Raw genomic sequence first — 14,093 nt, 5'->3', positions numbered from 1 at the left:
CAACAAGAAACAAGAGGCCAAAACAGCTACGGATGCTCCTCCTCCATCCTAATCTATTAAAAGCTTCCCTCTTTACACCCTCCCAGAAAGTTTCCTTTTCCTTTAAATCGTTTCTTACGACATCCTCTTATTCCCAATCAAGGATGACCTACTTTTATTTTAGCCCTACATGTTTGGCCGAAAAGGATAGTCTTAGACAATATGTCATCATTCATCCCCAGAACGTGCCCTAGCCTCTTAAAACCTTTCACTCAATATAGCCCTAGAAAGTGGGATTTAACCGAACTTTTCGTACAGCCCCCAGTCTGAAATACGGTGTTATAGGGATCCCTTTGTCATTGCCAACGCTTTCTACTGGATAGTGATAAATAACAGTATCATTCGTAAATAAACAGTATATTATTCGAACAGACCACAAAGGTAAGTTGCTTTCTTTCTCTTTGAACAGGTGACAACATCTTTCATCAGGTATGAAATCCTTTGTAGCCCAAATTTGCATCCTTTCTTGTCAAATTTACAATACTCATTATGTTACCCAAGTTAGGACTCACGATAAATTCACGATGCTCTCTATCTCATCAAATTTGCCCTCTTTTGGCATATTTGTAATCCTTTTGCTAGGTACCCTACCTGAAGGATTTATTTAGGCTCGGTAATCTACCCTCTGATCCAGAAACCCATGAACTAAACTACTTCCAAGTTATTCCTTTTAACCTGGAAGCTGGCTCTGTGGTAGACTTGCTCCCTTCCCTTCACCAGTCCCACCAACACGTATAAGAAATTATCACCACAATACCCCTAGAAGCTCTTAATGTTCACGTTTTAGGAGGGGGAGGAGCCCCTCAAGTTGAAGCAACATTTGGTATCAATGTCTCTAGTGCATAATACTAGTTGAGGCCTTGGGATCAAGAACACTTCCATTAAGCGTACATCAGAAGTTTTCCCCGTCTGAAGTACCTTCAAGGGTTTAATTTAATTTAATTTTTTAATTTAAATTAATTTTATTTTTTTAATAGCCAAACTCAAAGTCATAACCAAGAAAATTTAAGAACTCTTTTTTCCAAATAAGCCAGTAAATCACCTTCTTTACCATGTATCTTACCCTACTAGGACAATTTAACCTCCACTCCCCCCCCCAAAAAAAAATAAATAAAAAATAAACAATTAGATACTGTAGGTCATTCCACGCCATATATTTTACCTGTATTATCTGTATTAGAGGCAACACTATAGCTCTGTTTATCAGGGGCGTAGCTCCAATATTTTTATTGGGCAGCAAGAGGGGTCCATATCTGGATAATCAAGGGACATGGGGTATATGATAATTTGTTCTCCAATTTTTTTTTTTGGGGGGGGGGGGTCAATGGCTCCCTTGACCCCCCCAAACGATACCTCTGTTGCTTATAGTAAAGGTCATAAAGATCCAATGTTTTATTATTTATTCATTTATTTTTCCAAGAGGCACTTCAAATAGAAAGTTGGTCGCATAAACTTCGGAGCCGGCTCACTCGATTGGAAATTGGAGGTTAGAGTGTCAAAAGTAATCGAAGGGTAACCAGCCCCTTTCGCCCCTTTTTCCAAAATATATATGATAACGAGTTTGAGATTGCCATTTTGTTTAAAATCAGATAGCAAAAACTCCAGGATCGACACAACCCCTGGGCCTGGAGGCTAAGCGTTGTAAGTTATGCCCTGGGGCAATATATATTTTTTATGGAAGGGATGATCGTGAAAACTTTAGATGGGGCTCATTCAATTGGAAATTGGAAGTTCTGGTTCCTTTTATAAGTGTCAAAAGTGATTGGAGGTCAGCTAGCCCGCCCAAGGCCCTTTTTCCCCAAATGCATCCGATCAAAACATTGAGATAGCCATTTTGTTCAAAATAGTTCAAAGATGAAATAACAAAATCTTCGCTTCCAACAACGACCCCAGAGGTAAGGGGCATGTGTTGTAAGTCATGCCTCAGGGGCATGTAAGTTCCATATAAGGGGTGATCGTATAAGCTTCTGAGGGGGCTCATTTGATTGGAAATTGAAATTCGCTTCTTAAGAGCCAAAAGTTATTAGAGGGCGTTCCCTCACATCGCTTTTCCCCAAGTACATCCGACTAAAATTTTGAGATAGCCATTTTGTTCAGAAAAGTACAACAATCACATAACAAAAACTTCAAGGTCATCATAACCCCCCAAAGCCCAGGTTATCGGATGGCAACACAACCCCCAAGAGTCCAAGGGCAGTTGTTGTAGGTTATGCCCCGGTGGCAAATAAGGTTTTCTTGTGATGATTTTAAAATAATTCATAGATCAGATAAGCCCAACCGCAACCCCACTAAAAAACCAGGTAATGATATTTTATTCCAAAGGTTAAGGGTGCTGACCCCTGGCCCTTCTTTTATGGCGTGAACCCCCCCCCCCCAAAAAATTAACTCTTCTACGATATGTAATTCACAAAGTTATGGGAACTCGCCCCTGGCCCTCCATGACGCGACCCCCCCAACAAAAACAGAAACAAAAACTTTTCAGAAATATTTTATTCTAAAACAAAAGGGAGCTAGCTCCTGGCACTCAATGGCCCGATCTCCTACCTCCAAAACTTATCAATGATAAATCATTGGAGCTGACCCCCTGGTTCTCCCTCTATGCTCCACCCCTCCATTCTCCCAAACAAACTTTTAACGATAATTTATCCCAAAAAACAGGGGAGCTGACCCAAGTCCCTCCCTCCTTGTTGCCACCTCCCCCAAAAAACTTATTAACGATTCTAAAATCACTAGAGATGACCCATGGCTCTCTGACCCCCCCCCCACCCGCCAAAAAAAAAACAACCACCTTATCAACGATATTTTATTCCAAAAATAATGAGAGCTGACCTATGGCCTTCCCTCCATTGATTGCCCCCCTCCCCCAAAAAAACTTAATAATGGTATTTTATTCAAAATATCATTGGAACTGACCCCTGGCCTTCCCTCCACTGCTTGAACCCCCCCCCCCCTCCAAAAAAAACAACAACTTATTAACGGTTTTTTATTCCAAAAATCATTGTAGATGAGCCCTGCCCCTCCTTCCATAGCCCAAAGTCCCACCCGAAAAAAAATATTAAGGATATTGGTTTTAAAAATGATGGGAGCTGACCCCTTTTCCTCTCTCCATGGCCTAACTCCCCTGCCCAAAAAATTATGAACGATGTTTTATTTCAAAAATCATGAGAACTGACCCCTGTCCTCTATGGCTCGACCCCGCTCCCACAATATTCTATTAACGACATTTTATTCCAAAATTCATGGGAGCTGACCCCTGGCCCGGCCTCCATGCCCCGATGCCCCACCCCAAAAAACTTATTAAAGATATTTTATTCTAAAAATCGTGGGATTTGACTCCTGGCCCTTCCTCAATTGCCTGACCCCCACCCCAAATATAATAACAGAAAACCTTATTAACGACATTTTATCCAAAAATCATCGGAACTGACCCTTGTTTCTCTGCCCCCTACCCTATATAAAAAAAACTTATCAACAATATTTCATTCCAAAATAACAAGAGCTGACCCCTGGCCTTCCCTCCATTGCTTGACTCCCCCCCCCAAAAAAAAAAACTTCTTAACAGTAAGTTATTCAAACAATCATTGGAGCTAAGCCCTGGACCTCCCTACATAGCCCAACGCCCCAACTCCGAAAAAATTATAAAAGAACATTATTTTAAAACGATAGGAGCTGACCCCTTGCACTCCCTCCATGGCCCAACCCCTATGTCCAAGAAATCATGAACAATTTTTTATTCCAAAAATCATGAGAACTGACCCCTGTCCCTCCCTCCATAGCTCTACCCCCTCCCAAAAAACCTATTAACATATTTTATTCAAAAAATCATGGATACTGACCCCTAGTCCTCCCTCTATGTCCCTAACCCTCCCCCCAAAATGATTATTAACGATATTTTATTCCAAAAATCATAGGATCTGAACCTGGCCCTTCTTCTCTGGCGTGACTCCTGGTCTTCCTTCTATGGCCCATCCCCCCTCCAAAAACAACAACTTGTTAAGGATATTTTATTCGAAAAGTCATGGGAGCTAACCACTGCCCTCCCTCCATTCCTCCACACATAAAAAAAAACTTTTTATTCTTTAATCGTAATTTCTGGTCGTTTTGAGTTTGAGTTATTGCAGGATTTTATTCCTTCTGATCATAATTTTAATACGGCGTTTACTTTTCTTTGAGAAACTTTTTTTTCGGAAAGTGTTTTTAATTAACACAGTGAAATATACCCCTGCAGATGACATAAGCCATGCTGCCCTAAATATAAAAAAAAAAACAAGTCTTTTCTACTGAGAATAAGGAGTAAAATTAAAATCTAAAATGAACAGAAACTATTACGCATTTGAGGGAGGTTGCCCCCTCCTTAATACCCCTCTCTTTACGCCAAATCTTCTTAGTAATTTAAAAAGGGTTCTGGTTCTAATTAAATAGTTTCAGGAATCGCTCTTAAAGAATTGGCATAAACGAGTTAAACGTTTGCGTAAAAATTACTGTATAAAGGATGGGATAGTCCTCCTCATATACGGAATAATTACTCTTCGTTTTAAGGTTTGACATTGCCCCTTAATTTCAGTAAGAAAAACTTTATTTCTGGGAAATTTACTTCCCCCTCCATGGAAAAGTCCCCTCTGTACACGAGACATTCCTCCATAGAAAGTTCCTACCACATAAAATCCCCCCTGGAAAATAACCTGAGGACAATTAACGATACTTTATCCAAAACTCGAGGGAACTAACCCCTGGCCCTCCCTCCATGTCCCTACCCCTCCCCCCAAAAATACTTATTAACGATATTAGTTCCAAAATTACGGGATCTGACCCTGGCCCTTCTTCTGTGGCGTGACTCCTGGTCCTCCCTCCATGTCCCTACCCCTCCCCCCAAAAATACTTATTAACGATATTAGTTCCAAAATTACGGGATCTGACCCTGGCCCTTCTTCTGTGGCGTGACTCCTGGTCCTCCCTCTATGGCCCAACCCCCTACAAAAAAATCCTCAGTTTTTTCGACAATTCCATCCTTGCTGTTTCCCCCCTAGAAAGTTTCTTACGCACAATTCTGTTTGAAAAAGACCCTTAGCATACATTCATTTGAAAAAAAAAAGGTTTGTTTTTATTGAATTTCTGATTGTACTCATGGCGGAATTATCTCTATTTGGGAATTTTTCGCGGAAATCCTCCCCCCAAATGAAGAATTTTTCTACCGTACAAAAGTTCTTCATGAAAAATTTACTCTGATGATAATTCCCCCGTGAAGAATTTATGCCCAGAACCCCCCCCCCCCCGAAAAGTGTCCTTATGCTTTCCAGTGACAAATACTACACTTAATCAGTGGGCAGATTTCATAACTTGCGGCCCTTCCTTTGGGGGCTGTGGGGGGGGGTGTCTTGTCACACCAAAATGGACCTTTCGGCTATACTGAGCAAATGTCTATCTCAAAATTTTGACCAGACGACTTTGGGGGAAAACTTGAGAAGACGGCTAGTTGCCCAACTGTTTGATTAAGCCAAACGCCCATTGTTCACAAATAGGTTAGTTAGCTTGAAACTCCAGGGATAATCTCTTGAAATTCGTCCCAGATTCATCTTAAGACAAATAAATTCATAACAATTCCGTTGTGATCAGACTTAGAAACAACACTGGTGGTCTGACTGACTAAGTAATTTATGTAAGTTTAATTCTGTACGTAGTACGTTTCTTCAAAGTTCTTTGCCTCCTAAGACATAATTTTTCCCCTTTCAATAGATTTCGTTAGAAACTGACGCAGAACAACGTCAGAAGACTCGCACAGGGGCATATTTCTAACACAGCGGTAGTCTAAAATTTGTGGTAGAAGATACTCGTTCTAAGGCCATTCAAATTTTGGAAATACTCTTGACCAAACTTCTCTTGATGTAGGAATAACGATAAGTTCCCAATAATTCTTGTCATAATGTACAATTAAAAAGTATTTTGCACTATTTTCTAATTCAATTTCCCCCTTAGTCTAGGAATAATATTTGGCTCTTTTATAGCCAAAGATCGCCACCAAAAGAAAACAAAAAAAAAAGTTGTTTTACTAATGCCTTTATGGTAGCTGTGTCTCTAATAGTATTCTCATTAGGATTAGTGTGCACAGTTTTTACTTCAATCGGTGTAGTAGTCAGGAATCAGTTAGACACCATACTCATCCTTGTGTTCTATTAAATTAAAAAAAAAAAGTTTGTTTAACTGAAAGCAAGGAGTGACATTAAAATTTAAAACGAGCAGAAATTATTCCGTATATGAAAGGGGCTCTCCCCTCCTTAACGCACCGTTCTTTACGCTAATTTTTTTATTGTTTTAAAAAGTAGAGCTGTGAGAAAGGCAAACTTTAGTTTTAAGAGCGGGTCGTTGAGGAGGAGACAGCCTCTTTCACATACGGAATAATTTCTGTTCGTTTTAAATTTTAATGTTGCTCCTTACATTCAGTTAAAAAAAACTTCTTGGTTTTTTATTTACTCTTTGAACTTTTTTGAATTAAGGCAGGTTTTGATTTTGGCTCACCGTACCTGAATGATTAAAATGAAATTTGCATATTAATTGTACTTCTTTGGCTAAATGGCTTCCTCAAAGTTTTGATCGGACGATATTGATAAAAAATAGGTGGGGGAGGGGACCTAGTTACCCTCCAATTTTTTTTACTTAAAAAGACCACTAGGACTTTTTATTTTATTTACAAACGTTTTTATTAGTAATAAATATACTTAACTTACAAATTAACTTTCGTAACGAACTTCTGTATTCGGATGTTTTTATTACGTATGTGAGGGGCTTTGCCCCCTCATCAATACCTCGCTCCTTAAATTATAGTTCAAATTTTGTCCCAATTCTTTAAGAATGACCCCTTATGACAAAGGCTGTTTAATTAGAATAAATAGCTCTTTTGAAATTGCTAAAAACAATTTAGTGTAAAGAGCGAGATATTGAGGAGCAGACGAACCTCCTTATATACGTAATAATTTTTGTTCGTTTTAAGTTATAATATTGTCCCTTACTTTCAGTTGAAAAACTTGTTTTATTTTATTTTATTTCTCATTGTTTTCTTTTTCAATAACGCTTTCAATCCAGCGCCCTCTTCATGAAAATTATCTTCCTCCATGATATATTCCTCCATGGAAAGATCATGTGAGGTAATCCCCTCCCCCTGACCCGCCTACCACCAGAGAAAATCCCCCTGAAAATATCAGTATGCTTCCCAATAAGTTGCTTTTCAATTTCTTGGGTCACTTAAAAAGGAGCACTAGAAACTCTAATTTCCGTTAAATGAGCTTCTTATGACATTCTAGGACCCCTGGGACGATAAAATCACCCCTGGAAAAAACAATCCTTGATCTTAATTCTGGGAAAAAATTCAATATTTTTGTAGATAGGAGCTAGAATCCTCTACAGTTGAGTTCTCTGTTACGCTGAATCTGATGGTGTGATTTCATTAAAATCTTATGACTTTTACGGGGTGTTTCCCTTTTTTTCAAAAATAAGGCAAATTTACTCAGGCCCGTAACTTTTGCTAAGTAAAATTAAACTTGATGAAACTTATATATTTAAAATCAGCAAAAGAATCTGCTTCTTTTGATGTAAATATTGGTATAAAAATTTCGTTTTTAAGAATTTCGGTTATTATTAAGCCGGGTCGTTTCTTACTAAGTTCGTTACCACGAACTGTTTGATTAGTTCCCCCTTCATACTAGCTCTAAAGCCCTCAACGAAGTAATCCATACCTATCAAACAGTTCGTGGTAACGAACTGTAGTAAGGAGCAACCTGGCTCAATAGTGGGTGGTGTTTCACGAGTGGGTGTTTATTTATTTTTCCCCAGGGTGATTTTATCGACCCAGTGGTCCTAGAACGTCGCGAGAGGACCCAATCTAATGGAAATTAAAATTTGTAGTGCCCTTTTAAAGTGACCGAAAATTGGAGGACCTAGGCCCCCTCCCACGCTCATTTTTCCCAAAGTCACCGGATCAAAATTCTGAGATAGCCGTTTTACTCAACATAATCAAAAGACCTAATAAATATGTCTTTGGCGATGACTTACTCCCCCACAGTCCCCGTGGGAGTGGCTGCAAATTAACACACTTTGACCAGTGTTTGTATATAGTAATTGTCATTGGAAAGTGTACAGATGCTTTTAGGGATTTTTTGGTTGGGGGGGGTTGATGGGATGGGTGTATATGGGAGGATCTTTCCATGGAAGAATTGGTCAAGAAGGAAGACATTGAGGGGGGAAGAAATTAGCATTATTTAAAAAGCAATGAAAAAATAAATATTAAAAAAATTCCCAACAGAAAGTAAGAAGCAGCATTAAAAATTAAAACGAACAAAAATTGTTGCGCACATGAGGGGTTCACCTCCTGCTAATACCTTACTGTTTGTAGTAAAGTATTTTTAGTAATTTTAACTATTTATTCTACGGCCTTTGCGATTCAGGGTTATTCTTAAGGAATTGGGACAAAATTTAAGCTTTTGCGTAAAGAGCAAGGTAATAACGAGGGGGATAACCCCCCCAAATACGTAATAAAAACATACGAATATAGAAGTTCGTTACGCAAGTTAATTCGTTAGTTACATATATTAAGTTACATATATTTTTTTATTAATAAAAACGTACGTAAAAATTGAAAGTTCTAGTTGTCTTTTTAAGTAACCAAAAAATTTGAGGGCAGCTAGGCCTCCTCCTCTGCTCCTTTTTTCTCAAAATCATCCGATCAAAACTATGAAAAAGCCATTTAGCCAGGCTTTTTCATAGCTTTTTTTTTCAATTATCAATTTTGGCTTTTTCATGAAAGAGCCAAAATTGATATACAAATTTTACTTTAATTATTCATGTGCGGATAGCCAAAATTAAAACATGCATTAATTCAAAAACGTTCAGAAATTAAATAAGAAAAACAAGTTTTTTAACTGAAAGTTAGGATCGACATTAAAACTTAAAACGAACAGAAATTACTCCTTATATGAAAGGGGCTGTTCCCTCCTCAGCGCCCTGCTCTTTACGCTAAAGTTTTTTACTGTTTTAAAAAGTAAAGTTGAGAGAAAGAGTCAAACTTTAGTGCAAACAGCAGGGCGCTGAGTAGGGAACAGCCCCTTTCATATACGGAGTAATTTCTGTTCGTTTTAAGTGTTTTCTTCCGGAAAACACGCTCTACTATCATTAAAGTATATTGTTTGATGTATAATCGAACAGTTCGTGGTAATGAACTGTAAGTAAGGAGTGAACCGTCTTAGTAGTAACCGAAACTATAAAAAACGGAATTTTGACACTATTAGATACATCAAAAGAATTAAATTTTCATTTTGATTTCAAATATATAAGTTTCATCAAGTTTAAACCTACAAATCAAAAGTTACGAGCCTGAGAATATTTATCTTATTTTTGTAAAAAGGGGGGATTTCCCCAAATTGTCATAGAATCCCAATGAAAATCTCACCATCAGGTTCAGCGTATCAGAGAATCCCACTGTAGAGGTTTCAAGGTCTTATCCGCAATTAAATAAAAAAAAGTTTTTTTAACTGAAAGTAAGGAGCGACATTAAAACTTAAAACGAACAGAAATTACTTCGTATATGAAAGGGACTGCTTCCTCATCAACGCCCCGCTCTTCACGATAAAGTTTTACTCTTTCTCTCAGCTGTTCTTTTTAAAACAGTAAAAAACTTACTGTTTCATATACTGTCTCACATACGAAGTAATTTCTGTTCGTTTTAAGTTTTAATGTCGCTCCTTACTTTCAGTTAAAAAAACATATTTTTTTTATTTAATTTCTGAACGTTTTTGAATCAATGCATGTTTTGATTTTGGCTCTCCGCAGAGGAATAATTAAAACGAAATTTGCATTTTTTTTTTTTTTTTTGCTAAATGGCTTTCTCATAATTTTGATCGAATGATTTTGAGAAAAAAGAGCGGGGGAGGAAGCCTAGTTGCCCTCCGATTTTTTGGTTAATTAAAAAGGCAACTAGAACTTTTAATTTTTTACGAATCTTTTTATTAGTAAAAGATTTACGTATTTTATAAATTAGCTTACGTAAAGAACTTTTGTATTCTCATATTTTTATTACATATATGAGGGGGTTCGCCCCCTCGTCAATACCTCGCTCTTTACACTAGTTTAAATTTTGTCCCAATTCATTAAGAATCACCCCTAAATCACAAAAGCCGTAGAATAAATAGTTGAAATTATTAAAAATACTTTAGCGTAAAGAGCGAGGTAATAGGAGGAGGTGAGCCCCTCATATGGGTAATAATTTCTGTTTGTTTTAAGTTTTAATGCTGTTCCTTACTTCCAGCTGAAAGAACTTTTTCATATTTATTTTTTCATTGTTTTTTTTAATAATGCTAGTAAATCCTGCGCTCCCTTCATGGAGATTTTCTTCCCCCATGACAAATTATCGATGGAAAGTTCCCCCAGCATATCCCCCTCTTCTCAACCCCTCCCCCCAACCCAAAAAAATCCTCCTGAAAACGCCTGTACACTTCCCAATAACCATTACTATATGTAAGCACTGGTCAAAGTTTGTAACTTGTTGCCCCTCCCACGGGGACTATGGGGGAGTAAGTCGTCCCCAAAGACATAGTCATAAGGTTTTTCGACTACGTTGAATAAAATGGCTATCTCAGAATTTTGATCCGTTGACTTTGGTAAAATAATTAGCGTGGGAGGGGGCCTAGGTGCCCTCCAATTTTTCGGTCACCTAAAAAGGGCACTAGAACTTTTCATTTCAGTTAGAATGAGCCCTCTTGCAACATCCTAGGACAACTGGGTCGATACGATCACCCCTGGGGAAAAAAAAAAAAAAACAAAAAACAAATAAACACGCATCCGTGATCTGCCTTCTGGCAAAAAATACAAAATTCCACATTTTTTTAGATAGGAGCTTGAAACTGCTACAGTAGGGTTATCTAATACGTTGAATCTGATGGTGTGATTTTCGCTAAGATTCTATGACTTCTAGGGGGCGTTTCCCCCTATTTTCTAAAATAACGCAAATTTTCTCAGGCTCGTAACTTTTGATGAGTAAGACTAAACTTGATGAAACTTATATATTTAAAATCAGCATGAAAATGCGAATCATTTAATGTAGGTATTGATATCAAAATTCCATTTTTTGGAGTTTTGGTTACTATTGAGCCGGGTCGCTCCTTACTACAGTTCGTTACCACGAACTGTTTGAAAATGTGGAAGTTTGTATTTTTTTGCCAGAAGAAAGATAAAGGATGCGTGTTTATTTGTTTTAATGTTTTATTTTGCTACGGGTAATCGTATCGACCCAGTGAACCTAGGATGTCTAGAGAGGAATCATTTGAACGGAGATTAAATTTTCTAGTCCTTTTTAACAGACCAAAAAAATCGGAGGGCAACTAGGCCCTCTCCCCCTAGTTGCCCTCCGCTCAATTTTTCCCAATGTCACCAGATCAAAATTTTGAGCCACTTTGTTCAGCGTTGTCGAAAAATCTCATAACTGGGTAATTGAAGACGACTTAATCCTCCACAGTCCTGGGGAATGGGCTTCAAGTTAAGAACTTTGCCCGTTGTTTACATATAGTGTTGGTTACTGGGAAGTATACAGACTTTCTCAGGGGGGATATTTTCAGGTCTAGGAGGGTAGGGTTGGGGAAGGGTTTACGTGGGAGTATCTTTCCATGGAGGAATTTGTCATGAGAGAAAATGATTTTCCATGTAGGGGGTGCCGAATTTCCTACCATTATTTAAAGACGATTAGAAATTGAATAAAAAAACAAGTTTTTTTAACTGAAAGATAGGAGCAACATTAAAACTTAAAACGAACTGGAACTATTACGTATAGAAGGGGGTTCGCCCTCTCGTCAATCCCTCGCTCTGTACGCTACTTTTTTTAGTACTTTCAAAAGAGCTCTTTATTTTTAATTAAACGGCCTTTGTGATTCAAGGGTCATTCTTAAAGAATTGGAACAAGTTTCGAACTTTAGTGTAAAGAGCGAGGTATTGACGAGGGTGGTGAAACCTCTTATATACGTAATAATTTCTGTTTGTTTTAAACTTTAAAGTTGTTCCTTACTTTCAGCTGAGATTTTTTTTTTATTTAATTTCGACGTTTAGACTCAAACCTATCCCAACCTATTTTTCACTATGGCAAAAACCCATAGTAAACTGCCGGTAAGAGGGGTTTTCTTGTAAAATTGTGTTTTCTATGGATTCGTAACGGTTTACAACGTAAGGGGGCTGGTTAGTCTCCAATCTGTTTGCTAAATTAAAAGTACACTTAGATTTTGGACTTTTGCTCAATTGAGTCTTCTGGCGATCTACTAGGATCCTTGGTTTGATAGGACCATTCATGAAAAGAAAAATACATCCTTGATCTTTCTTTGGCAAAAAGTAAAAAATTGTAAATTTTTTTAGATGAGAGCTTAAAGCCTCAACAGTAAGGTTTTCTGATGATTTTGCAGTTAGGGAGGGGATAGATACATCAAATGGTGCATTTTAATGCTATTACGTCCTAACTCTCATTGAGCCATCAGATAAGTACAGAATTAGTAGTAAGGAGTGGGGTTAGGAGGTAAAAATTTATATATAATAGCCTACCTCTATTTTTCCGGGAATATTTTTGGTTAAACCAGGATATTTCTGTCCATTTTACGTTTGATAATTCATCTAATTGTCCATTACGTTTGATAATTCATTTAATTTTATTTGTTTTTGGATTTATTTATAAATATTTTCTTTGCCATAACCCAAAATTAACAAAATTAAAACCCTTGAAGTTGCGTATTCTAAAGGTAGTCTGATAATATGGGCTATAGTATAGCAACCTCAGATCGTCAGTTATTTGAGAAAATAATTATCATGCACCAGGTCCTTCATCTACTTCAACCCTCTTATTAACCAGATGAAGAATTACTGATTTTTAAATTGGTTCTGTTGAAGGGTTTGAAAAGAGCTTCTTGCCAGAGCCTATAATCTAGCGGTGTTTTGATAAAAGAGAAACCTTTCAATCAAGGGGCTGGGATATACCTAGAAAGGTTAAAACTGACAGTTTTACAAGCGGAGTCAGCCATGCCACTACGACCACTGTACTATTTACCCCATGTCTGGAATCTGATATGGATTTATTGCAGTCAAATTGAGTCTTTCGAACAGACTTATGAATTCCCGAATATTACCCCAGCGTTTGCTCAAAACCTAAACATATATTTGGATCCAGTTAAGAGTCAGGCTTCCCGTTTTTCATATCTTTTAATATTATTTTCTAATTAATTCAATTCAGTCACTTTCATTGGATTGATTATAAAATAATATTAAAAGATAGGAAGCAAATGGGGAACCCGTTATGTACTTGGGTCTTGCGAGAGTCAGGTTCCCTGTTGTTCCCGATCTTTTAATATTATTACTAATTAATTCAATTCAGTCACTTTAATTGGATTGAATCGATTATAAAATAATACCAAAAGATGGGAAATAACTGGGGAGCCAGTCATGTACTTGGATCCAGTGAGAGTCAGGTTTCCCCTGTTTCCTGTCTTTTTTATATTATTTTCTAATCTACTGAATTCAATCTTTTTAATTGAATCGAACGGATTAGAAAACAATATTGAAAGATAGGAAACAACAGGAGGCCTGACTCTTACTGGATCCAATTATATGACTGGGTCTTGAGTGAACGTTGAGTCAATGTTCGCTCGAGACTCAGTTATATACTTGGATCCAGTGAGAGTCAGGCTCCTCGTTGTCTCCTATCTATTAAGACTATTTTCTAATCAATTCAATCTTTGTAATTGAATTAAATTGATTAGAAAATAATATTAAAAGATTGGAAACAACTGGGGAGCCAGTCACGAACTTGGATCTAGTGACAGGTTCCCCGTTGTGTCCTATATTTTAATATTATTTTCTAATTAATTCAATTCAGTCACTTTATTTGGATTGAATTGATTATATAATAATTGTTAAAAGATAGGAAACTAGGGAGCTTGTCACATACTTGAATCCAGTGAGAGTCAGGTTCCCGGTTGTTTCTATCTTTTAATATTATTTTCTAATTAATTCAATTCGGTCACTTTAACTGAACTAAATTG

The 14,093-nt window shown here is 37.3% G+C and overlaps 1 long non-coding RNA gene across 1 annotated transcript in view; it reads left to right on the top strand.

Moving 5' to 3' along the window:
* Positions 1-14,093, top strand: part of LOC136029003 (uncharacterized) — a 36,996-nt gene that overhangs the window by 20,350 nt on the left and 2,553 nt on the right. The gene's annotated exons all lie outside the window — the stretch shown is intronic.

The sequence above is a fragment of the Artemia franciscana genome, chromosome 1 (genome assembly GCF_032884065.1).
Source record: "Artemia franciscana chromosome 1, ASM3288406v1, whole genome shotgun sequence".
NCBI classification, from domain to species: Eukaryota; Metazoa; Arthropoda; class Branchiopoda; order Anostraca; family Artemiidae; genus Artemia; species Artemia franciscana.
Note: the sequence above shows the minus strand (reverse complement) of the source record. Positions and strands in the feature narration are given on the sequence as shown.